We start from the raw sequence: 25,912 nt of genomic DNA, 5'->3' as shown, positions 1-25,912 counted from the left end.
GTCTGCACAGCAGATTAATATTATATTATATATTATTTGTTTTTCTTCCATTTGGTATCCTTTTTTAGTTCTTACTTTTTTATTATTTCATCCATAATCAGGTTGAATAATAGAGGACTCAGGGAATATTCCTGTCTCAACCCATTGTCAGCTTCAATAGGGTCGGTTAGTTCTTCTTTTACTTTTACTTTGATTGTGTTTTTTTGGTATAAATTCTCGATCGTTTTGATTTTTCCTAGAGGTATCTCTCTTGCGTACAATAAGTGGATAACGTTTTTTAATTTGTGTATCTTCTGTATATTAGTATTTCTTCTGCGTATTAAAAGTTAAATTTTGGTTATTATTTCTTAAGATTCTATTAACGTGTTTATTAATTGTCTTGTTTCATGTGTATCAAGATATGTGTATCATGATAGATTGTAATGCATATTTCATTTAATGTAATTATAGTGCTCTTTGCGTTTGCCAATTACTATCTCACTTCCTCAGTGATAGGTCTTTTTTTTCCTCATCAATAACCTTATCCTCGCGCGATATAGCTATATAGCCCCTCTATAGCCCCGTGTGTACTCAAGGCAACAAAGGAGTTTTTGATGCAGAAAACTTTTTTAAAACAATTTCCGACTCTAAGATGCCCTCTGTTAATTTCAGGCAACATTTGGTTATACATTTTAATACACTCTATGAACCTATGACGAAACCTATATGGAAATGTTTAACAGTATGTCAAATGGACAAGGCTGCCTTATTAGTTTGTATTTTCGATAGTGATTTATTGTTATAAATTGTGTACAATTTATATAAAAATATATACCGAGGCATTATATCAGCATTTATATATTGATTACCGTTGAAATTTGTTTATTTTATTGTGTTGTTTCAGTACTGTGATAAAAAACAGGTATGTTATTTTGAATCCACACTGGACCATATTATTTTAAATTATTTTTTAGGATGGATACAAAAACGTTCTACGGGAAAAGCAGTAAATATCCGAGGAATCCAAAGACTCTGACTTTGACAGTGATAATAAGAGAGTGATAATGAATTTTCCATAGGTACTCAGATATCAATCGATCCAGGATCAAATAAAATGGAAAATGAAGATGATTTGTACGAAGCAAATTTAGACCAGCTCAAATAGTTGACACTATATCTAGGAATCGCTGGGAAGAAATAGAAACTAAAATTCATTTCAATAATAACGAAAATATGCTCAACAATAATGATAAGTTATACAAAATTAGACCATTCATCAACGGTCCATTTCAAAATTTTCAGAGTATTCCTAGGAGTGAAAAATTGTGTATTGATGAACAAATGATACCATTCAAAGGGGCACATTCTTTAAAACAATATATGAAGAATAAACCCAAAAAATGGGGATACAAGGCATTTGTTTTGCGTGATAGCAATGGTATTGTTTATAATTGGGAATTATATACAGGAACTGTTGAACATTCTCTTCATTAACTAATGTAGACACCAGCGGTAATGTAGTAATAAGATTGTGTGAGATAGTCGAACCAAACAAATACTATAAAGTATATTTTGACAACTGGTTTAATAGCATTCAGTTGCAGAATGAAATGGAAAAACGTGGACTGCAATGTTTGGATTTGCTTAGTACATTTGTTGGTTCTGAGCCTACTTCGTTAGTCAAGAGGTGGGATAAGAAACAAAAATCAAGAATTATTGTATGCTGTCCAAATTCAGTGCAATTTTATAATAAATTTATGAGAGGTGTCGATCTTATGGATTCACTAATTGCTCTTTACCGAACAGACATAAAATCTAAAAAGTGGTATCTAAAAATATTTTTTCACCTTCTGGATTTAGCTGTTGTTAACAGCTGGTTGTTGTATTGTCGTGGTTGCGATTACTTTGAAAGAAAAATCAGTTGCCTTTGTTACAGTTTAAGTCCCACTTATGTAGCGTACTGTTAGCAAGAACTGACCAGATCAAAAACAAAGGACGTCCCAGGCTCAGTGAAATTGAGAACGAAATTGTAAAAAAACGGAAGAGAGGACCTACTGCTATTGTACCACCGAAGGAAGTTAGGCTTGACCAAACCTTCGACTGGGCGTATTTTCAAGAAAAGGGAAGATGCAAAAAACCAGGATGCTGTAATACTTCCAAAGTAATGTGCGATAAATGTAAAGTTGCTTTATCTTTTACAACTACAAATATTTGTTTTTTTGATTGGCATAATAAATAAGTATATAACTTAATTCGTTAGTTTTTGCTGCCCACAGTTGCCTGAAGGCAATACTCCCAAAACTCTCCCCAAACAAAATTTAAAAAATCTAAAAAAAATACTAGTTGTAAATGGATGGATATTTGAGCACATATACAAATTAAAACATTTTCTCTTAAGTTTACAAAAAAAGTCGGGCAATAGAGGGCTAAGATATTTATATTTCACTATATGCTCTATCATTTGGTTTTCATTTCAAATTAGCACCTATGACGAAATTTATAATATCTAAGATCTAGTGCTTTCATATGAAACTGGAATAAAACACTTGGTAGATAATATTTATTCGTTTTGAGTACCTACACTTTTTTTAGAACCTAGTATATAAAAGAATAAATATTTGTCTGTTCAGTGTTGTCCAAGTCTGTAAAACATAAACAGGCTTAAATATTAGATTATACATTTATTAAGAATGTTCAATTTCTAAATTGAAGATTTTATATTTAAAAATATGAATAGGTTTTTACATTTTATTTGACGTTTTAATCTTTTAATCGGAGTTCATTTTTCGAAAAACTATAAAATTGTGAGAACAAATTGCTATGTAAAAGTACAAGGCACTATTCTCATGCTGTGAGCTTTGCTGCTCTGTTACTTTTATAACGCTTAAACTATTTTTAATTTATTGTCAATGTTTTTGAGGCGGGTTTCCTTAAATGACCATTTTTAAGGTTAGTAGGTTTGATTAAATGAAATTGACATTAATTTGATAGTTTCCATTTTATTAGTACTGATGGTATATGACTATCATCTGTTGGTTCTATATATCAATTTGAACGTGGAAGTAAGAGCTCTTGTTAGTAATTTCAGTGTAAATTGTGACGAAACCAGAAATAACCCATAATATTCTTCCCGTGTGATCTTAGTATTTCCGTTGATTGAATAGTATAGGGTATCCAATATTTTAATCAACGGTATGTCAGAGTTTTATTAATTTTTATATATATTTGCAAAATAAGAAAGAAAGTTCAGTACAGGCAGTTAAACAGCTGATCTGTCAATTTAGAAGTAAGAGCAAGTAACAAAACTGTCGACTTATTTTCAAATGTACTGCAAAGTTATTTAAAAAATGTGACCGAATTAGCGTAACACCTGTTTTGAAAACTAAATATTATGAGACGAATTGGGGATATTATATTACACAAACTAAACCGCTTGCCTACAAAAAATATGAAAATACGATACGGTGAGAAAGACAGCTAATTGCCACATAAGTATCAATGTAACTATAGCTCACAAAATGGGTTCAATTACATTGCAATTTTTAAATTTTTCATGATAAAATAAAGTGATTGATTGTTGTTTTGAAAAGGTAAGTTGTTTTTTTATTTTTGTATTCCTATCATCTGATATTGTAATATCAACAACATTTTTCATAATATATTCTAAAATAACGAAATTACTAATAACGAACAAAAGTTTTATTAATTTCTTGTTAATATAATTATGTAGAAATTTAGAGTTTTATCTTGTTCTTACTATAGTGCTAAAGCACAAATGTAGTCATAGTCTACCGTATTTTTTTCATAGTGGTCATAGTTTTTAATTGTAATATAGCTTATGTGTTTATAATAACTAGCGCATAGAAAATAATAAAATTTTGTACCCTGTGCTTTATGTTTATTATCCTTTATTGTATTGGAACATCTAGAAGTATAGCAATACATTTTAATTGTTGAACAAAAGAGAAAATAAAAACACTTTTTGTGGTGTGCCACTTAACCATACACAAAATCGTACACAAATAGTCAAATGGTAGTAAAAGTCGATAAAGGCCGCCAGACGGCAGAGGCATCGCCGCGCTCGATGTCTATAAGTACTATGAAATGTTTTTCATACAGTTTTCGGATCAGATTTTTCAAAACATCAAATTACATATTCTTTTTGCCTTTCTTTATTTAGGCTAACCGCTACTGTTTTTTTCTTCAGCGTTTCTTCTTAATCTACATTAATGTTATATTACAATTCTTTCTGGAACGAGCTATAATTTTTCTCAAATAACCATTTTGTGTGGTTTAGTCGCCTTAAGGTTTAGCATGCTTTGTCAGATGCTCTTTAAAGTCCCTTTTAATATTAATATCGTTTGAGAAATTTTTCCCAGATACTTATATTTCGTTTTGATTTTCAATCTTCTTTTAATGTTAGTTTAAATGGTCTAGTAGTGTGTTCGTACAGTTCAGTTATAAGCAAAATTAGGTGTTGTACACCTAATTCTTTTAGTATCAGTCATAAGTGTATTCATTTGACTCTGTGGAACGCTTTACGATAGTCTATAAAACAAATCCATAGTGGGATATTGAATTCCCTAGACTTTATACTTTTCTTGGACTTTTATTATAATAATTTTAAAATTAAATGTTTAATGAAAATCTCTACGCGACTTTAATGCATTAAATATTTTAATTAAAAATCGACATATCTATTGAAATTAGACAGTAAAAAAGTATGTTATTAAAGATTGATTTATAAATTATTGTAGTTTAAATTCAACTACGCTATGAAACAAATATTGCATGTCATAAACTGCAGTAATCCAAAAATTATAAAGGTCTCCCTGTTGTTTGAGTTTTCTTTAATTAGTAGGGTAACAAACATTATAATCCTACCGAAGGAGCCTCTAATTTCATAAACTCTTACACGATTACTCTATCCGATCTACGTACATTTATGAACTAAATGTTTTAGTGACAATGCCTTTTAATAAAAAATACTAATTAATAAAAATGGAAACTTAACTTTTCCAAGTTTATAATAGACACTTTCTTATGTTTAAAATATATAAAATAAGTAATATAAATTACCGCCTTGTTTATTAAAACTAAAAAGTAAAATAAAGTTATGTGTCGGTTAACAATTTATATTTAACTACATTAGCGAAATAATCCTGAAATTCCTTCACGACTAAATTGATGGATATTTAAATAAATTTCCTGCTGCCTTAAGTGTTAAAATGTACCTGCTGTAAAATTTAAAAATCTACTACTAATACAATTATTGGCAACATCTCAGGAGTTTAGAAATGTATGCAACATGGTAAATACGGATCCCAAAAATGGTTTATCCTATTGTGGAGTCCACTTAATGCTACATGTTGGTCGGAGTCTACATAAAGCGCTACTTAGATAATACTATACACGGTGTATATTCTACTGGAGTTAGTATAATACCGTTTTAGAACGGAGCTTACATTAACCGCTAGATGTATATATATATATATATATATATATAAATCATATACAGATTAAAAAAAAGGTCTAAGGTTAGCTATATCCCAGTTTACCAAGGAACTTATTCCTTCTTCTTCTTTCTTCTTTATGTAGGCTTTAAAGCCTGTTTCTTCGTCAATATTAGCCTCCTTAATTGTTTAAATTATCGCACCATATTTTTCTTGGTCTGCCAATACTTCTTCGTCTATTTAGTGACTTGTCTCGTGCTATTTGTACTATCCTATCCTCTACCCTTCTACTAATGTGTTCGTTCCACTCCTGTTTCTAGTTGTTTCTAGTAGTCGTCTCGTTTTGGATGGATCAGGTCTTGTCTCCGCCGTGTATGTTAATATAGGTCTAATTGCTGCTTTATAGATTTTTATTTTTGTGTATTGTCTTAGGTATTTGTTCTTCCAGATTGTCCCATTAGAGATCCCAGAGATCCCGCTGCTTTACTTGCTTATAAGCTTTGTTTTAGTATTTCTTTTTTAACGTATCCGTAACTAGTTATATCTATTTCCAGATATCTAAACCAGAAACGTATACGTTATTGTGATCGATGTATATTTAACAATATTTTCCAATCAAATATATTTGTTTCAGTAACCTTGTCTCGTGCTATTTGTACTATCCTATCCTCTACCCTTCTACTAATGTGTTCGTTCCACTCCTGTTTCTAGTTGTTTCTAGTAGTCGTCTCGTTTTAGATGGATCAGGTCTTGTCTCCGCCGTGTATGTTAATATAGGTCTAATTGCTGCTTTATAGATTCTTATTTGTGTGTATTGTCTTAGGTATTTGTTCTTCCAGATTGTCCCATTAGAGATCCCAGAGATCCCGCTGCTTTACTTGCTTATAAGCTTTGTTGTAGTACTTCTTTTTTAACATATCCGTAACTAGTTATATCTATTCCCAGATATCTAAACCAGGAACGTATACGTTATTTTGATCGATGTATATTTAACAATATTTCCCGAGCAAATCTATTTGTTTCAGTAACTTCTGAAAAGATGGTCAACTCTGCAAGTACGAAACCTTAAATCAGTTGGGCTTTGGCACGCATTTACAATACTTGGTTTATCTTTGGTATATGTTTTATTTTTAACTGAAGTACTTATTTGTTGCACTTTATTTGTGCGCTTAACTTTTTTGTCTTTCAAGTTAGCGCTGTTCTTTTCAAAAAATATTAAAGATACATATCATATATCTTATATATTTTATATATATATATATATATACATTATATATTTTAGCAAAAAAAACTATACTTGTTAATAACTTCAAAACTCGGCAGTTTTTGAGATAATCGCATTTTACCAATCAGCTGCATAATTATTATGATTTAACGCAATTACTCCAGGTAATGGAGGAAAAATAGACACAAACATCAAAACTTCTGAATTTTGGTATGAAATACCTTTAACTAAAGTTAATAGTTAACGAAATATTTAAGAAAATAAATATATCAGTAGGATAATTAATAATAGGATTTGACAAAATAATAGGATAACAGGATTTTACAACAAACATTTTACGTTTCATATTAAATTAAAGTCATAATCAAAACATTTTATTTACAAACCAAATTAGAAAATAGTTAAACTGAATAACATTCAACTTTTTGTCAAGTTAGTGTATGATGTCCATCATTTTCTTTAATGCATTTATCAATACGTTCCATAAAAGATCGTTTTATTTTAAATAGCGTCATTGGTTCAAAAGAAAATGCTGCGGTATTTATGTCTTCCCAAAGTTAGTTGCGAATATTTATGGGACTATTGTAGACACGTTGTTTAAATGCGCCTTATACACCAAAATCGAGCGGAATAAATTGTTAGCTACGTACTGGCCAAGGAAAATGACTACCACGACCAACTCACTGCCCTCGTATAATGTGGTGGTGCACCATCTTGCATAAACCATATATTTTGCATATTTAATGGCAAATTAATAAAATCATTTTGTACAAAATGTAAACAGTTCTCACCATTCAAATTACGAAGTAACTCGCATGGACCTAAAAAATGATTACCAATTATTCCACACCATACTTTAATCTTAAATTCATGTTGGAAATGCATTCTATCTACGAAAGAGTGGTCAAAATTTTGACTGTTTCGGATATCATTTGCAAGTTGGCAGCATAAAGGTAATCTGCTGGTAAAGGGTGAAAATGCTCGCGGTGTAAGATTTTTATATCTAAAATTTTGCTTATTTTTAACGCTAGAAGCGAAGCTTCTATCTTCTTCTTTAGCAAAATTTTAATCTTTAAAAATCTTCTTTTGTGCATAACAAAGCATTTTGTGATGTTACGGTACCATCTTTGAGTTGTTTTTATAACAAGAAACTAATAATTATGCTTATCCATAGGTATTTATTGCTTTACCGCACAAATGTCACAACTAAGACTTATTATGCAGCTGATTTATAAAACGCGATTATCTTAGAAACTGTTGAGTTTTAAAGTAATTAACAGGTATACCTGTTTTTTGTTAAAATAATGTGTCTTTAATTTTTTTTTTTTGACAAAAATTGCGGTAACTTGTAGGACAAAGAAGTTAAGCTCAAATTTATGCCACATATGTGGCATATGTGGCGCCCTCTATCAGCTACATCAAAGTGTGCAGCAAATTATAATTTTTCATACTCAAAAGCACCCAGTGTAAATTTTTATACATAAAGGTTCAAAAACATGAAAGCTATAGCGAAAAAGAAAATTTAAATTTCCACTTTAACACCCTGTATCCTTCTTAATATCAACATTTTATTAAAGCAAGTTGGCTTAAATCGTAATATTTTAAAGCATAGAATCTATTGGTTCTTTTTGTATAATTACTTAAGGACCAACCTGTATATTGGGCATATATTTTTGGAGGAACATTAAATATAAATAAAAAAACGGAATTTATGCAAAAAAATTATTTATTTATAAAAACATATGGCTTTATTTGAAAATTCAAAAAACGAAGAGTATATTTGTTGATAAAACAGTTATAACAAAATAATACTACTGTCATTTGTTATGAACACAAATTTTTCCTCTCTTCAGGTCCTTATAAGAGCCTATACACGTCTTGGTACTGTGTTAACCCTAATAACCCTGACGTTCTATATGTAGGACGCTAATTTCAATAATTTTTGAACACGGCCTTGTTTAAATTTGATAACGCCGTCTATTACAAAATGTTACTCAAGGACAAATCGTCCCATTGTTGTTTAGTTTGTTCCTATCGCTTGAAACGTCTACTTGTGGTGCGGTTGTAAAAAACGTAAAATATGGCTGAGCATGGAATCAGATTTCCACGGTAAGAAATGAATATTAAACTTTTAATAAAATATACTTTTTTATGATGTTATTTGTATATAAGTGTTCATTTTTCCAAATCGTGAAATAATTTTATCCAAAATGTTTGCCAGTTGGCTGCCAGGTGGTGATAAATTTGACCGTCCTACATGTAGGATGTCAGGATTATGTACTATTATGGCATGGAAATTATAATTTTGAGTAATTATTGTAATCATTGGATTTCTTTGTTTATTTTACTTAGTATTTAGCCCAAAAGAATTTGTTGATAGTGTTATGAACATACTGCTTTTATTGTTTCAGGGGTTTTTCTTTACATGAGGCCTTGGAGATGTTAGAAGAAGATGAATTTCCTCATTCTCAAGCTAATATAGTTCTCTTACCTCCGGAAGATGCCGCTGAAACATATGAGGATTCTGGTGATGAAGAAAACGTGTCTCCGGATAATTTGCCTTAAAATATGTTGAGAACAGTAGCTGAAATCCATGTACCTCGTTCGGTTGACTCAGACTCGGATGATGATATTCCATTATCAAATTCTGTTAAATCTGAGAAAGTTTTGAAAATTCCACGGCAATACCACTGGTCTGAAGTAGCAACCACCTCAGAGGAAGCAGAAATACTTGATTGGTCAAAGGATAATGATCTCAATATTGATACAGAAGATACTCCCATAGACTGGTTCATGAAGTTGTTCGATGAAGAAATTTTTGATTTACTGGTTGTCGAATCCAATAGATATGCAAGTATGAAAAATAAGAAAAATAAGCCTATATGTATCGAAGAAATCAAAGCATTCGTAGGAATTCTTATTCTTAGTGGTTATGCTCAATACCCAAGGAAGAAGATGTATTGGGAAAAGGATAGAGACGTCTGTAATTCCTTAGTTTCTGGGGCACTTGCTAGGGATAGGTTTGATTTTATAATGAGCGTTCTGCATATAGCCGATAATAATAATTTGGATCATTCTGATAAATTCAGTAAAGTTAGACCTCTCTTTAGGTTACTAAATCAAAAATTTTTTAAAACCTGCAGTTTTAGAAGAGAACCACAGTGTTGATGAAGAAATGGTTCCTTATTTCGGGCGTCAGCTGACGGCTGTAAACAGTTTATAAAGGGTAAACCGATAAGATGGGGATATAAACTTTGGGTTGGATGTAACAAAAATGGGTACGTAACGTGGTTTGAGCCATACCAGGGAGCATCAACACACGTATCGCCTAAATACAAGGATTTTGGTGTCGGTGTAGGTGTGGTACTCAGTTATGTTGACATTCTTAGATCAAAGTGGGAGCTGAAAAAATTTCATTTATTTTTTAATAATTTTTTTAGTACAATGCCTTTATTTGAAATGCTGACAGAAAAAAATATCAGAGGAACAGGAACCATAAGAAGTAACAGAATACCAAAAAATCCGCTGAAATCGGCAAAGAGGTTCGTACAATGCTAAGTTTGACGGTAATAAGAAATTGACAATTGTCAGCTGGCACGATAATAGTGTTGTATCGCTCTGCTCGAACGCAGTTGGTACGAATCCTATTCATCAAGTAAAGCGATATTCGCGACAAGAAAAAAAAAACGATACTTGTTCCTCAACCATTTATGGTAAAATTATATAATCGAAATATGGGCGGCGTAGATCGATGCGATCAAAACGTAAGTTTATATAGAACTGGTATTAGAGGAAAAAAGTGGTACTTCTGTTTGTTTACTCACTGTATCGATTTGGCTATACAGAATGCTTGGCAACTACATCGAAGCAATCAGGGCACTTTGGATCAATTAGCTTTTCGACGACGCATTGCAACTTCACTTCTTCAGCTTTATACAAAAGCGACTTCATCTTCTTGTGGACGGCCAAGTCGAAGAGAAAATGCCGATTCTCGTTTCGATGGAATGCATCATTATGTGATTGATCAAGAAAAACAAACTAGATGTCGCTACTGCCATAAAAAAACAACTACAAGATGTCAAAAATGTGATGTTGGTATCCATGTACGCTGCTTTGTGAGTTACCACACAAATGGTAGTGCTTGATCCTGACGTCCTAGATGTAGGACGCTAATTTTTTTTTGTGTACATTGCGATTTTTTGCAATATTATTACAGTAATGTATTCAAGTGTTCCAAATAAAACATATTAATAACAAAAAATTGCAGTTTTAATACTATTTCTTATGTCAGGATTATCTGGGTTAATTAAATTTTGAGCATCAAGTTGGTTTAATTTGTCCCACGTTGCCTTATGCTTCGGGTAGGGTAGAATCTGAATTCGTCTTCCCAGTGTATCTTATAGATGTTCGATTGGAATGAGGTCAAGGCTGAAAGCTGGACAATTAATACGAACAATGCCGACGTCTCCTCAGTATTTATTGGCGATTCTAGTACGGTGGGGAAGCTCTTTATTTTACATAAAACTAAAATTAGGTCCTATGAATGGCGCAAAAGGTACCACATGCTCATCTTAAATGGTTACAATATACTTTGCTTCTATTATAGAACCTCTATCCATAAGAACCAAATCAGTGCGGGCATCGAAACTAATCAGCCCAAACCATAACTATATACCTATGTCTTCTTTATAGGTTATTCTGTCAGCAATATTGCATTGGGCAAATCGTTCTCCTCGTCTTCTCCAGATTCTTTCGCGATCATTTGGCAATCTCAATCTGCGTTATTCCAATATTCGTGTTTTCTTGGAAAAGCAAGTCGAGCTCTGCGGTGTTCCAAGGAAAGTTGTGGACATAGCGCTAGTCTTTTGTAAGTATAATAAGTTGTAGTAGTATAATAACTTCATGAAGTTGTCAACGAACTGTCCACCTACTTACATTCATATTTCTGCCTACGTTCAGGCGATTTGCCAGCTTAATTAAAGTTAGATATTTATTTCTTTAACACAAAGTAACCAAAAATCCATTATTGCGTGTAGATGTTGCTCTTCTGCGGCCTGATCTTGACCTAGTGTAATTGCCATTTTGATTGAACCGCTAAATGGCTCTTTGAATAGCACAACGACCTACACCTAGCACCTGCGCGACATAATATTGGCTACGGCCATCTTGCACTAAAGCCATTACTCTTACAGCATTTGTTGATGTTAATGTCATTTAACTACAACTAAAAGTTCTGAACTCAAAACGTGTTATTACCAAATTGGTCTGGTTCTTAAAATCAGTAAAATACTCTAATAATTTCTTAGATGCTAAGGCCTTTAAGAGATGCCAAAAAAAATTTATAAATAATGTATAGAAATGAATAAATTTCATTTCTGTACATTTTTTTATTGTGTGGATAATTATTATAAAATCAAACAAGAAAGGATAAAATTAATGAGATTCATCATCATCATCTTGGTGCTACAGCCCTTAGAGGGCCTCGACCTTCTCAAGCTTTCTACGCGATTCTGTTCTGTCCCTTGCTTGCATTTTCCAGTTTCCGACTACGATCTTATCTTCATCTTGTGTTACCCCGTCCATCCACCTCAGCTTTGGCCTACCCCGTCTTCTCATTCCCACGGGTTGCGCTGTTAGAATCTTTTTTATCATGAAAATTAATGAGATTATGAGTATGTAATCGTAGCTTACAGACCCTCTATAGAGAAAACAGATGTCCTGAAAGGCCATGTGAGAATGAAAATATTTTTATCATCTGCTACGCCACAGAATCTTTTATTATGTAAAATACGATACAATATTTTTGTGCAAAAAATTGTAATTTATAGACCAAATACCAACGTACAATAAAACACCCGCGAAGTTAAATGTTATGTAGATAAAGTGACATCCAAACTTTTGAATAAAAGATTAGCCTGTGCCTCAGAAGTATTCCTCAGTTTAAAGTTGTAAACAGTTGGAAAGAGAATTTGCATGAATAATAATCTTTGCTGCAGTATGATATGCAAACCATTACGGAATAATTACGGATCGGGTTTCATACAAAGTTTGTTCGATATAGAACGGCGCATGATAAGACCTGGTTAATAGTTTATGCCATGGAATAGGTCGAGAAAATACCGACGACTGTTGGGAAATTCTTTGTGATGTAAACTTTTAGCGTTTTAGATTAATCTGTCGAAATGTGTTCAGAATATTGAGATATACAGTGCTTCCTTTGAAACATATATTGTATTAAAATAAATTCATAGCAATCATCTCTCTAATGCTAAAAACATCTCAAGGTATATTTATGAATAAACGTACACATCAGAATAATCTTCTTCTCATGGGTCTCCTTTCGAAGGTTGGCGATCCAAATGGCAATTGTAGTTTTGGAAACTGCTGCGCGAAAGATTTCTGTGGATGAGCTGTCGAACCATCTCCTTAGGTCTTTCAGCCACGAGTTCTGGCGTCTTAACTTGTAGTAATTCATATCTTTCGCCTCTCAACACATGATCCAAGTATTGCATTTTCCTCTCTTTGATTATTCTTAATAATTTTTTTTGTTTACACATGCGACGAAGTACCTCAACATTAGTAACTCTTTGTACCTATGAACATTTGTCTATATGTACATCTCAAAGGCATCTATTCCTTTTTTTATTTCAGAGTCCATTGTCCAACTTATACAGCCATACAGTAAGACAGAAAAAACGTAACATCTGATCATTCGGATTCTAAGCTGTAGACTAAGGTCTGATCTTGTAAAAAATGTTTTCATGCTCATGAATGTTTTCCTTGCTTGTTCGATTCTTGATAGGATTTCTTTTTTTTTTACACTGACTATTAATATTTGCTCCCAAATATTTTATGGAATTTACCTGTTCTATTATTTGACCCTTGGCATACACCTGTACGTTTATTGGTGTCTTTGAAAATACTAAAGTTTTAGTTTTGGAAACGTTTAGATGTAAACCGAACATTTCGCTGTGGTGAACTACCGCATTTATTATATTTTGTAGTTCTTGTGCGTTACTTGGAATTAAGACGGTATCATCAGCATATCTGATGTTGTCTATGTTGATTCCATTAATCTTAATTCCGCCTTGGACCTCGTCTAATGCTTCTCTGAATATAGACTCCGAATACAAATTAAACAGTAGCGGTGATAAGACGCATCCCTGTCTCACTCCTCGTCGGATTTTGATGTCTTCGGATGTTGTGTGCTTTATTTCAATTGTTGCCGTTTGGTACCAGTATAGTTCTGAGATAATTCGTAAGTCTTGTTCGTCAACTCCAGTTGTTGTCAGTATTTCGATCATCTTTTGATGGTTAACGCAGTCAAATGCTTTTCGATAGTCAATAAAACATGCATATACATCTACATTCATGTCTCTGCATTGTTGCGTTAACACATTTAAAGCAAAAAGAGCCTCTCGTGTTCCCAATCCGTTTCGAAATCCGAATTGAGTGTCACTCATTTGGAACTAGCACTTCTTGTAAATTCGTGTATGGATAATTCTGAGAAAAGTTTTAAGGACATGAAACATCAAGCTTAATATTCGATAATCATCGCATTGTGAGGAATTCGATTTTTTTGGTAATGCTTGATTTTAGCCAGTCTGTTGGTATTTTACCTGTGTCATATATCTTATTGAATAGTGCTGTTATTAAATCTAGGCTTTTACTTTCGTTATCTGCAATTAGTTTTAGTATTTCTGAGATTTTACTGCATGAATCACTTCTTCTTTGGTTATTTCTGGACCTTTTTCATTTATTCGATTATCTGTGGATGGTGGAGAACAAGGTCTATCGTCGTCAAAAGAGTTTGTATGTATTCTTTCTTAAAAATAATTATATATTCTTTATTAAAAAAAAACTACTTATAAGGCACCACCTTTAAAGTGCTCTAGCTCCCTTAGGAAGCATTTTCGGACTAAGTGAATTGGGTTAAATCGTCTCAAAATTATCTGAGGAATCTCCGGTGTTTTCATTTGTTAGGAGAATTTCTGGACACCCTGTATAATACTTTTAAAGCCATTTAGAACTATTTTTTTTGTACGGCATTTTGTTTTTGATGATATTTCATATCAATATTAACAAAATATATCAATGCCGTATAGAAATTTTGGATCGTAATACCCCACTTATCAGCGGGAAATTAAGTTTCCTCTTATAAGGGAATTTTATCTTGGCACGAATCACCTCATTTGTACTTCTTAAAAATAGAGGAGTTCGCTCTAGATTTCTCACCCCTGTACAAGCTGATATGTACGGCACTGCAAAAAAACTTTAAAACTATGTGTATGAATGCCGTACTTTATCAAATTGCCGAAAATGGGGTCAAAATTTTTCGAAAATCAAAGATTGTTCCTACTACTAATAGCAATATTTTTGTTCGGCATTAGGTCACAGGTTATTATTTTGTATTGCCTACCTAAGTTATAAATGCCGTACAAGGACTCTATGAGAGCAAGAGTGGGCTAACCCCAAATACTGAATAATGGATTTACATGAACCAAGAATATATGCGTTTTTTTGAATGCCAAAAGGTAGTTATTGTTTACAAATCATTAACTAATACAAAAAAACTCGAAGATCTTGCAGTATATTTAACAAAAATATAAAAATTAGGCTTTTTTTGTGGATTAGACCGCTGTTGCATCAGTGTGCCCTTAAAAATTTTAATAGGAATGTGGATTAGACCTAGAGTACAATACAATTAAACAATATCAATGTTGAAAATATGCTTTATTAAAAAACAAAGTAACAAAAATACTTAATCTTCATCGTTAATGAACTCTTCTTCTTGCTGTATAGTGGATCTTATTGTTCTGGTGCTTGTGTAAAATGCATGATGTATTGGAGGTATAAATGAAAGTAATTCCAAAAGATCTTTTTTTTTGCTTCGGTTATTGGACGTCCATCGGGATTATCTTTATCCCGATGGATAAAGATAATCTAGCTGAAGTATTTCCATGGTTGTCCTCTTTTTGACATCTAGTGAGTAAAAGAGAACATCTGCATTATTGCTGTATTTGTAGTAAATTGTAAATGGATTTGTTTTCCTGTATTGAAACCACTAAATCTGTAACCATTGGACTTTTGATTTTTGTATATCAAGTTTGCGATTTGTTATATTTCTTTCTAACTTCTTAGTAGAATAAAAATCGTTTTCTGTCATCTTTATTACCGTAAAATGTGCTTCCTTTATCCAGTCTTCAGGTACGTAGATAAGACAGCACTCTAATATGGGCTTTTACTAATACCGTTTGACCTGAAGATGCTTTGCAAAGTGTAGAAAGCGAAACCGGTTGTTTTGGTAGAAAAATTAAATTTATTGTAAGTCTAATTTTATTTCTTTTACCTATTTGTACGTAGATATCTTAAAAAAAATTTTTTTGCTTACTTATTACTCCGAAATTTTGGTCACAGGCAAGGTAAGAATGTCCGCTGACTAAAAACTTATGATCAATATTTTTGACCACAATATCAGGATGTGACACAATAAAATCGCAAAGGACAGCCATTTTAATGTTTTTTGTTGTAACAACATTTTTAAAATAATGCAGTAAACAGGATCCTATTTCTTGAGGTCCTAGTGATGCTTGTGTCTCGTTCTAAACATACATATGAGCATTATTAGTAGCCAAATTATGGACTCATAAGACGTAAGTCCACAACTGGCATATATAGTGAGAAATTCCAGTGCTGATAACTGGTTTGGGCAACGTTCGCATCAAGTCAAATGCAATCACTGTAATTTCTTCAAGATTTTGTTTTGCATACTCTGCATCTTGTTTCATACCATATCTAGTACGGTCTGCTTTTCGTTGGTGAACCTCTAGTGTTACTTTAAATTCACGTTTTTCTGCTTGAACTGTTGAAAACTTTATTTTATTGTTATACAAATCACATTTTTTGCACGAATCCGTAATTGGTGCATGGAATCCAATATTAAATTGGGTATTAAATATTTTTCGAAATATGTGGAATGAGACAGGATAACTAGTATGTTCTCCTTTGTAAAAGTTATAAATGATTCCTAAACTCAAATCTGGTGCAAAATAAGGTCTATGTTCACTTTTATGCCTCGTGTAATGTGATTCGTATGTGGGAAATTTGCTAAAGAATTCTTTTACTTCAGTAGTTTTGTCGTCACCTGTTTTATTTGCTGATGTACTTTGTCCTCTTTTATCCCAGGGTGTAACTCCAGTTTGTGATTTTTTTACCGTCTCCCTTTACTTAGAATAACAAACGCAGAACACGTAGGTAGGTACCGTGTACCATAGCGCATCTCCAAGCGCAAAGAGAGGGTACGATTAAAAAGAAAGGGACTGCACTACACAGTCTAATTTCCACCTTAACACCAACATCTATTCACTGGAAGATTAGATTCTGTGATACGTACCCTTGGTGAGCAGTTAAAACTGGTCTATCATACAAAGAGGATCGTTAACCCACTCTTGCAATCTTTTACGTATTTATGTATTAAACAATTGATGTATTGGTCTATTCCACAACTTCGTTGGTTAGCCCATTCGTGTTTTCAAATTTTTGTTATTTTCTATAATGCAAAATTACCTTATTGGAGAGATTTATGTTATAATATACGGAAATGTTGGTTAGACCGGTTTTGCTTTAAAACTTTAGGTCGTTAGAAGTGATTGCAATCTATAACTCAATTATCAACAAAATGTTGGTTAGCCCACTCTTGCTCTCATAGTCTTAAATATGTTTGACCAAAATGTCCCCCCCCCCCCTTCCTGATGTGGTAAGTTTACCTTACCTGTGTAGTTACCTGTACCTGTGTACTTTCTAAAGTTGTTATTACATATTCTAGTATTGATATATATATATATATATATATATATATATATATATATATATATATATATATATATATATATATATATATATATATATATATATATATATATATATGTGATTCATGCTGGGTCAAATGACTCCTTAAAAGTCTGTCTATGTGCTTATAAACAAAGTGGAAAAATGTTGTTCGATAATATAAAATAGAGAACAATAGTCACGAGATTACTAAATCATGTTTACCTATGGCACTGACTCAGTTGATTGATGATCCAAAAATGACCTCAAATATAGTATTGGAATTGAAAGCCACAGGTCTGTATTTTTTTCAAAAATTAATGTGGACTACGGTAAAATTGTCTTGAGAACATCTAATTTACATCAAACTGAAGATATTAACAGTGACGACGGTTTTCGTTAAATATGTAAAAGCAAAAATTGGTGTGGTCCTCCTGGAACACTTTAAGAAAACAAAAAGAAGAAACCATGAATGGAAAGGTAATATTGATTCTAATTATTTAGGCGATCAAGTTCCAACCACATCGAATAAGATGTGGTTGGAGATGCTTTAATAAGATCTAAGAAAAAGATATTTTAAATAAGTGAGAGAATAAGCTAATAGAGAAATGGTATGGAGTTGAAATAAACACATTTAAAGTGAATCAATAAACTAAAACTCCAAACCGCTAAAAACTTAAAAAATAGATATCCAAGAAGAAGAAATGTAGAAGCTCCAACATAACGAAACAGTACAAAATACATAAAGCGAAGATGATGAAGAATAAAAAAATTAATAATGCTCACTTGACATTCCATAGAAATCCACAGCCTTCTTAATAATAATAAATACTAAGTTTATAATTTAGAACAACGCCTAATTATAAATTATTCCTTAAAAGTGACAACCAAAATATCCACTTCTCTGCTAATTGACAACACTCTCTTTATCATTCTTTATAAATGGGAAAAAGGTTTAACAGCAAAGTCCACTCTTCGGACATCTCACTGTATTGTACGTTGCTATTCTCTCAAAATGAAATATGCTAACGCAATTTCCTATTTTCCACTTTCTACAAAGAAAATCCAATTCTAACGGTTTCCGCGTCAAAGATTTAAGGATAATTCGTGTTCTTTTCTGCGATTTTAACGAAATTGACTTGCAGTGGGAAATATAAATCAAAAAAACAAAATAAGATACTTCCAGAAAATTTCAATTGGAAATTTAATAGAATATATACGATGAGTCTTCTCATGTTTTAAAAGTTTGCCTTTGTCTTTAGTTCAGTTAAATTGTATTTTTGATAGGAGAGTCTTGGGGTAGTTCCGATTTTATCATTCCATTAGTTTTTTGGGGTGCTTAATCCGAATCCGGGGTTTGCGGACAAAATTTCGTGACGCAACATTAAAAAAAAAACAGAATAAACCGTTTTTTTTTCTTTTTTCGGGTTTTTTGCTTAAATCTCGAAAACTATCAACTTTTGGTGAATGATCTGTTTACAGAAATTAAAGTACTTGAAATTTTCTACAAATACCAGTATTTAGTTTTTTTTTCAGACGAATCGTTCGGTTTCTAGTGCGAGTTGAAAATTGTAAATTTTTAGCAGTATATGCAAAACCCACTTTTTACATTTCAATATTAAATTTTTATGGATGATGTCATTTGATAAATGTCACCTGGTTTTCCACACAAGTAATTAAAAAGAAAAAAGGCAAAAATTATGCAAATTCAGTAGGTAGGTAGAACTCGTAACAAAATAAAGCTTAAAATCTCGTTACTTATAATCATATATTATTATGATTATAAATTATAATATGCAAAATTTATACGAGCCGTTGTCTTTTGGAAGGCCCTGGCTGAGGTTCTTCGATAACGATGAGTCCTGGTTCTGCTTGTTCTGGAAAATAAAAGTTTAAAATTAAGTCATTTATCAAGAAGAGATGAAGATTGCAAAATAGATTGTGAGATTAAACATACCTTCCGCATCGTACTGAGGTTCTTCGATGGCATCGGGTCCTCTCCTTCACTATTCTCTAAATAATTGTAAACATCTTCCATTGCTCTTTCACATCATCGGCAAATGAACCCGTTTTTTTATACTTTTTTTGAGTTATTGGGCGATTGTACAGTTTTCTCATGCATAAACTATGATATCGACAGTCAGAAGCTACCAAGTCTGAGACAGGCAAAAGGCGTTTAATTATGGCTTTTCCATATGCATCACCACGTTCTTCTACTCTTCTACTAACAGTTTCTTTGACTTTTAGAACTCGAACCTGATACACCCTATTGCGATTGGCTTTCTTTTTTCTTTGCTGTTCCATAAACTCAGGTGTTATGACGAGACCACACATAAAACATTGAGTTTTAAAATTGAAAGGTGGTTTAGTAGAACGCCTTTGAACTTGCTCCCTACCCTCCTCAACTTTCTTCAAATAAGCGGTAATCATTTTTACATCATTGTAGTTTTTGCGACATTTCTCATGAACCTCAACTGCAGATTTTTTACTTAGCTGAACATGATGATCATCCTTCCTCTTCTTGCTCGACTCAATAAATGTTTTCAAACCTTTTTCCCGCACCGTTGTCACCTTTTCAACATCATTATTCAGTACTTTATCACAAATAAAACAAACGTCAGAAGCCATTTTTAACACCACGCGTAAACATAACTTGTAGAAATCGTATTATTGTTTATAAACAATACAAAGAGACTAAAAAAAAACTGCGTGCTTGTAGGCACGCAGTCACGCGTACTTGATCTCAAACTGACTCGCGTAGGTAGTCGTATAGTGTGTATGTGTGTGTGCGGTGCCGAATGCCGACCGAGTGCCATTCAGTTTATAGTGCGCTAGTGTGCGCTACACGTACACACATACTACAACGTATACAACAGCTTAGCACATTGTTGCCGTTTGGAATGTAAAGAGGCTTTAACTGCTTTTTAACTGAGTTATTTTGATTTTTTGCAATCTAGCTATAATATTTGAGTCAAAACGTGAATTATCCATGTGCCTAGGTCTTTATTTTAATTAACTTAAATACTAGGGGAAATTAACTGAAAACCTTTCAATACAAATCTAAAAAGTGGGTTTTGCAGTCACACCGGTACAAATTGCCAATTTTCAACTTGCACTTGAGACCGAACAGTTCGTCTGTACAATAACCAAAATAGTGACATTTGTACAGAACTTTAAGTACTTTAATTTCTGTAAACAGACCATTTACTAAAAGTTAACAGTTTTCGAGTTTTAAGCAAAAAACCGGAAAAAAGCAACAAAAAACCGATTTCTTCTGGTTTTTTAAATGTTGCGTCACGAAATTTTGTCCGCAAACCTCAGATTCAGATTTAGCACCCCAAAACACATATGGAATGAAAAAATCAGAACTTCCCCAAAACTTTCCTACTAGTATCACTTTACAGTACAAATTTTCAGAAATATTTGTGATAAAAACGTTTGTGAAAATTACTTCAACAAAAAACAACAACAATAATAACGGATGACTAAAGAACTCCAAAGGAATGGCCCAGCAGGTGCATTCTATAGATATTTAAATAATGACTGGATAAATTAAGCGTTTTAGCAAACTGGCAAAAACATTTTCAACACCTTGCAAAGCCATCCAGAGAAAAACTGGTATAACAGGTATTTTACTCTTGATTCTAGTCAATAATTACCGCCATATATCATGGGCATCATACGATTTGTTCAAGAACAATGGCATTTTGTTGATTGGTGTTTTGTTGGCAGAAAAGAATAAATCCAATCATCGAAAAACATATAGATTTTCTTTTATTTAATTATTGCAATCCCCAGTTCAGTGAAATAAGAGAAATATCCCAACGAATATTAAATAGCCCTACTAGGTGGTGCAATAAAAAAAAGCTTTCTGCTCTTAGTTTTAAAATATATCAGTAATCAGCTTCACAAGGAGACGAAACCAAGATTACATTTGGTTAGCCGATCTGTATAAGAAACTGAAATAGAAAAATTATATCAAATATCTAGGAGTAATAGTAGATAAGGGGCTTACATGTAACGGACATATGGAAAATATCTGAAAAATATCTTCAACAAAGTAAAGCTTTCCCTTTGGATATGTCGAAGAATATGTGGGAAATCAAAAAGGTATCAACAAATCAACATAGTGTTGTATCAATTGCGATTTATTAGTTCGTTTTGATTTAATCACTTCAAAGTATTGAAGGACCATATCCCGCTGGTTCATAACGATCGAATCGTATGGTGAAAAAAATCTATTGATCGGCCGCCGACGGCGCCAAATGAGATTGAACCAAAAAATCGAGCAGCCAATATTCTCATTGCTTTCGGTCCTCGGTCGTTCCTCACTTGCTACGAGGACCGATATATGCCATGCGGCTGAATGATTGCAATCGTTTGAATCATTGAAAACTGAGTTACACAAAGAACCTAAAAACAATACCATAGGTGTATACACATATTATATGAAATACAGTAAGCAATACTACCGGTTTTCAGTCGATTCAGGTCAATCAATCGGTTACTTGTTATTTGTTTTAAACGGCAACGAAAAGTATTGAAATGAACGAACGATTGAAATGATTCAAATATAATTTTGAAACGCCTTTGGGACAAAAGGGGGTAGAATAAAACTCTCATATGGAGAATCTCATAATGTCAGATCAATTCTGGAATACAGACGTTTCTAAAGCCAATGAAGGAGTCGGAGCTAGAGTATACTGAGAGATACCAAGGCTAAACCTGAGTGAAAGATTAGGATCAGTCCATTATATTCCAAGTGGAAGTTTATATTATAGAAATGTACCTGCCGACACTAACTACGAGCCATTTTGAATATATCTACAAAATTTGATTTATATTAAAAAAAATAATATTAAAGTGAGTTAACTGTAAGTGCCTGGATGCACTGGTATTGAAACGAATGAAAAAGCGGATGTACCTACCAGGAGAGGGGCAAAAGAAAGATCCACGGGCCTAGAAACTTTTGTTGTTATAGCCAGAAGCACAGCCAAAAGAACGATAATCTTGGACTAAGTGGAAAGCATAACCCACTGGTACGAACAAGTGGATCATCAAACATTCGAAAGCTTTTATACATGAACCTCCGTCAAAAAAAAAGTCTACTAGATATGAATATAAATGTTCTGCGAGTTATCGTAGGTGTCTTAACAGGACTAAACCACGACATGGCCGAATATTTTCTGTGCAAATGCCCAGCGTTGAAAAGGATAAGGCTCAATATATTTGAGCAAACAACTGTTCGATATATTAAGAAAAAGCAGCACAGTTCGAAAAAATGGTACTGTTTTAGTTATTTAAATCTATACTTGATAATAACTACCTATTTAAAATGTTTTATTAATGGATTTTTAATACATATTCTATTTTAGTTATTATTCACGTGAAGAATTTACAAAATGAGATGTCACAGACAAGCAGCCATCCCATTATTTCAACAACGAATCAGTTACTTTTTTTAAATTACTACTATAAGTTACCCTTAATTTAAGCCAAAGAATCTAACGATGTAATTTAGCACGCTTTTTTACGAAAAAATCCAATTCCCAAAAAGCGATTCCTATACAATTTGAATCATTTTTTCGGTTTTTCGGGAAATCGACTTGTAAGTATAGCAAATAGAATTTATTCTACTTGCCCACGTCCTAGAAACTAAAAAAATATTTTCATCCCTCCGGGAGATATTTCCTCGTTTGTGGATAAATGGATCGGAGATCCTGTCTCATACAGGATAATGAAAAATTTTCAGAGGATGTGGGATGACGTATTAGATTAAGACCCGTCAACTATTTGTCTTGCTCTTGAAAAAGAAAATTGAGGTAAAAAAATTATGCAAATTCCCTTTGTATAAAAAAGTAGGAAAATTTTTAAGAACTTTGTCTGATGAGATTAATGTTGAAAAAATGCGGTAAGAAGTGTCTCCCAGAATTCAATGCAAAATTATGTGACACAAAAATCTAGTAGAAGCGAAACAAGCATAAACTATTTGCCATAATTAAATTATAACAACAAATTGTTTTTTCGTCTTTCATCATTTTCATTATTTCATTTATTGATTTTGTGCTTTTTGAGTGTAAAATATGTTTTCCTGAACTTGATTTTGCTTATTTAGCTATTATGTAGAGTATGTAGCTTACTGAATGCCGCTTAGTGTAGTTAGAACATTCTAGTATGCGATTTTGTGGCATTGGACAATCATTTAAATTATTTTGCTACATTTTTCATACATTTTATTATTTCTTTAATGCCATGTCATACTGAAGATTGGCGATCAGTCATGCACATTTTTAGAGGTTTCCCGCTGCTATTATTAAGATAGGTGTTTAATCGGATCCACTGTCGGATATTGTAGAGCTACGATATTTTTCTTCGTCCTATATATTCTTCTTTCCTTGAATCCTTCCTATAATGAACTGTGCTATATGATATCTTTGACTTATCAGGCCTAGGTTACTAGATTTTTAAATTTTATTAGTAAATATTATATATTTACAGAACACATCAGCGAATCCTTACCAACCGCACTGAGGTACGCCTCACAACCCCTAACATGAACGAGACATTCAAATTATGGCTCTCATTCTCCGTAGGCCCAAATGGCCCCGAAATGGGTAGCTTTCGGTATCAAGGCAGGATGGCAGAGGGTGCTAAGAATCTGCGGACTCTAAACCGCTACCCAAATAAAACAACAACGTTATGTATAGCGACATATAATTGTCGCTTGTGCTATCAAATCAATCCAGAGTTGTAGAACTGGAAAAAGAAACAGAAAACATAAAATGGGATATCATAGGAATCTGCGAAGTAAGACGGAAAACTAAAGAGCTATTGGAATTAGAGCCAGGAAACACATTCTACTATCGAGGCACATCAACAGGCAGAACCGACGATATTGGATACCTTATTAACAAGCAATGGAATCAAAGAATAGTATAAATAACTAGTATTTCAGAAATAGTAGCTAGCTTAACCCTACAACTATCAAAGAGATGCAATATACAAATAATACTAATGTACGCCCCAACGAGTACTCACACCGACGAAGAAATAGAGTGACTCTACAGTAACATAAATGAAGCATTAAATAACAATAAAAGTTATTTAAAGTATTTAATTGGTGACATTAATGCCAAAGTGGAAAAGAGAAACGACAAGGAATAAGTCATGAGAAAGTCTGGAGTGGGTGATAGAAATGAGAGGGGAGAAACACTGGTTCAGTTTGCACACTACCAAAACATGCCAATTGCAAATACATTCTTTAAGAAAAAAATCAAACAGAAAATAGACTTGAGTAGCATCAATTAAAATCACTAAAAACGAAATTGACTTTATTCTTACCAACAAGATTGTTACAATAAAAGATGTCAGTATAATAAATTAATTTCAAACAGGCAGCGACCATAGACTAGTCAGAGAAAAATTGTCCTGGATCTGAAACTAGAAAGAATAAAATTAATCACGAAACCAAGAGTAACCGGTATAAATATTAACAATCTGAAAGAAAACTCAGATCACTACCAAAGGACAATTGATGAAAGAATACATGACCAAATCAACCCGCAACAACAAAATGAACATAGTAAACTGTCTGACAAAACAAAAATAATGCTAAAACAAAGAAGAGAAATTCCAAGAAGAAGGGAAGGCAAACAATCCAAAATGCTGCTGTAAGAATAGCCTTAGGAGCTTTTTGTACCACACCTACAGATAGCTTACTATGTTTAGTATGAGAAATGCCTCTGGAATTAAGAAGACAATATCTTAGCCTAGCATATGCTGCAAACGTTTCAGCAAATAGTGAAAATCCCGTCAGAAACAATGTCTTTGCTTCTCGTTTCTACACAACATATCTTAACAAAAAAAGATCTAAACCCCCTTTTTATGAAAAACTTAATAGATACATGACCAGCAATAATATTGTCTTTCCTAAAATATACCAAACCACCCTTTTAACCGCTCCTCCTTGGATGGTCATAAAACCCTTCTTAGACTTGATTTTAACAAAGACTAGTAATCAACTTAATGCTTCCTCTAGGTTAAACAATTTTACATTAAGATTGATGAGTACCAGAATTACCAACATATTTATACTGATGCCTCGAAATCAGAAAAAGGAGTGGGATGTGCCTTCATACACAACGACTACACTGCTTCATACAAAATCTCGAATTTTAGCACAGTATATACAGGAGAACTATTCGCAATCTACAAAGTATTAGAATATGCACTGAACGCCAACTTGGACAGGTGCCTAATAATAACAGATTCCTTAAGTTCCACGAGTAGCTTAGGCACCATTTACCCAACTCATCCATTGTTGCGATTGATAAAGAACCATTTGTACCAACTTCAGCAAAAGAATGCGATTGTAAAATTTATGTGGATTCCGTCACATATAGGTATACAAGGTAATGAAAGAGTAGAT

The 25,912-nt window shown here is 32.8% G+C and overlaps 1 protein-coding gene across 2 annotated transcripts in view; it reads right to left on the bottom strand.

Moving 5' to 3' along the window:
* LOC140447347 (uncharacterized) overlaps window positions 1–25,912 on the bottom strand; it is a 502,598-nt gene that overhangs the window by 437,600 nt on the left and 39,086 nt on the right. The gene's annotated exons all lie outside the window — the stretch shown is intronic.

The sequence above is a fragment of the Diabrotica undecimpunctata genome, chromosome 1, assembly GCF_040954645.1.
Source record: "Diabrotica undecimpunctata isolate CICGRU chromosome 1, icDiaUnde3, whole genome shotgun sequence".
NCBI lineage: Eukaryota > Metazoa > Arthropoda > Insecta > Coleoptera > Chrysomelidae > Diabrotica > Diabrotica undecimpunctata.
This window is presented reverse-complemented; position numbering and strand designations above follow the sequence as displayed.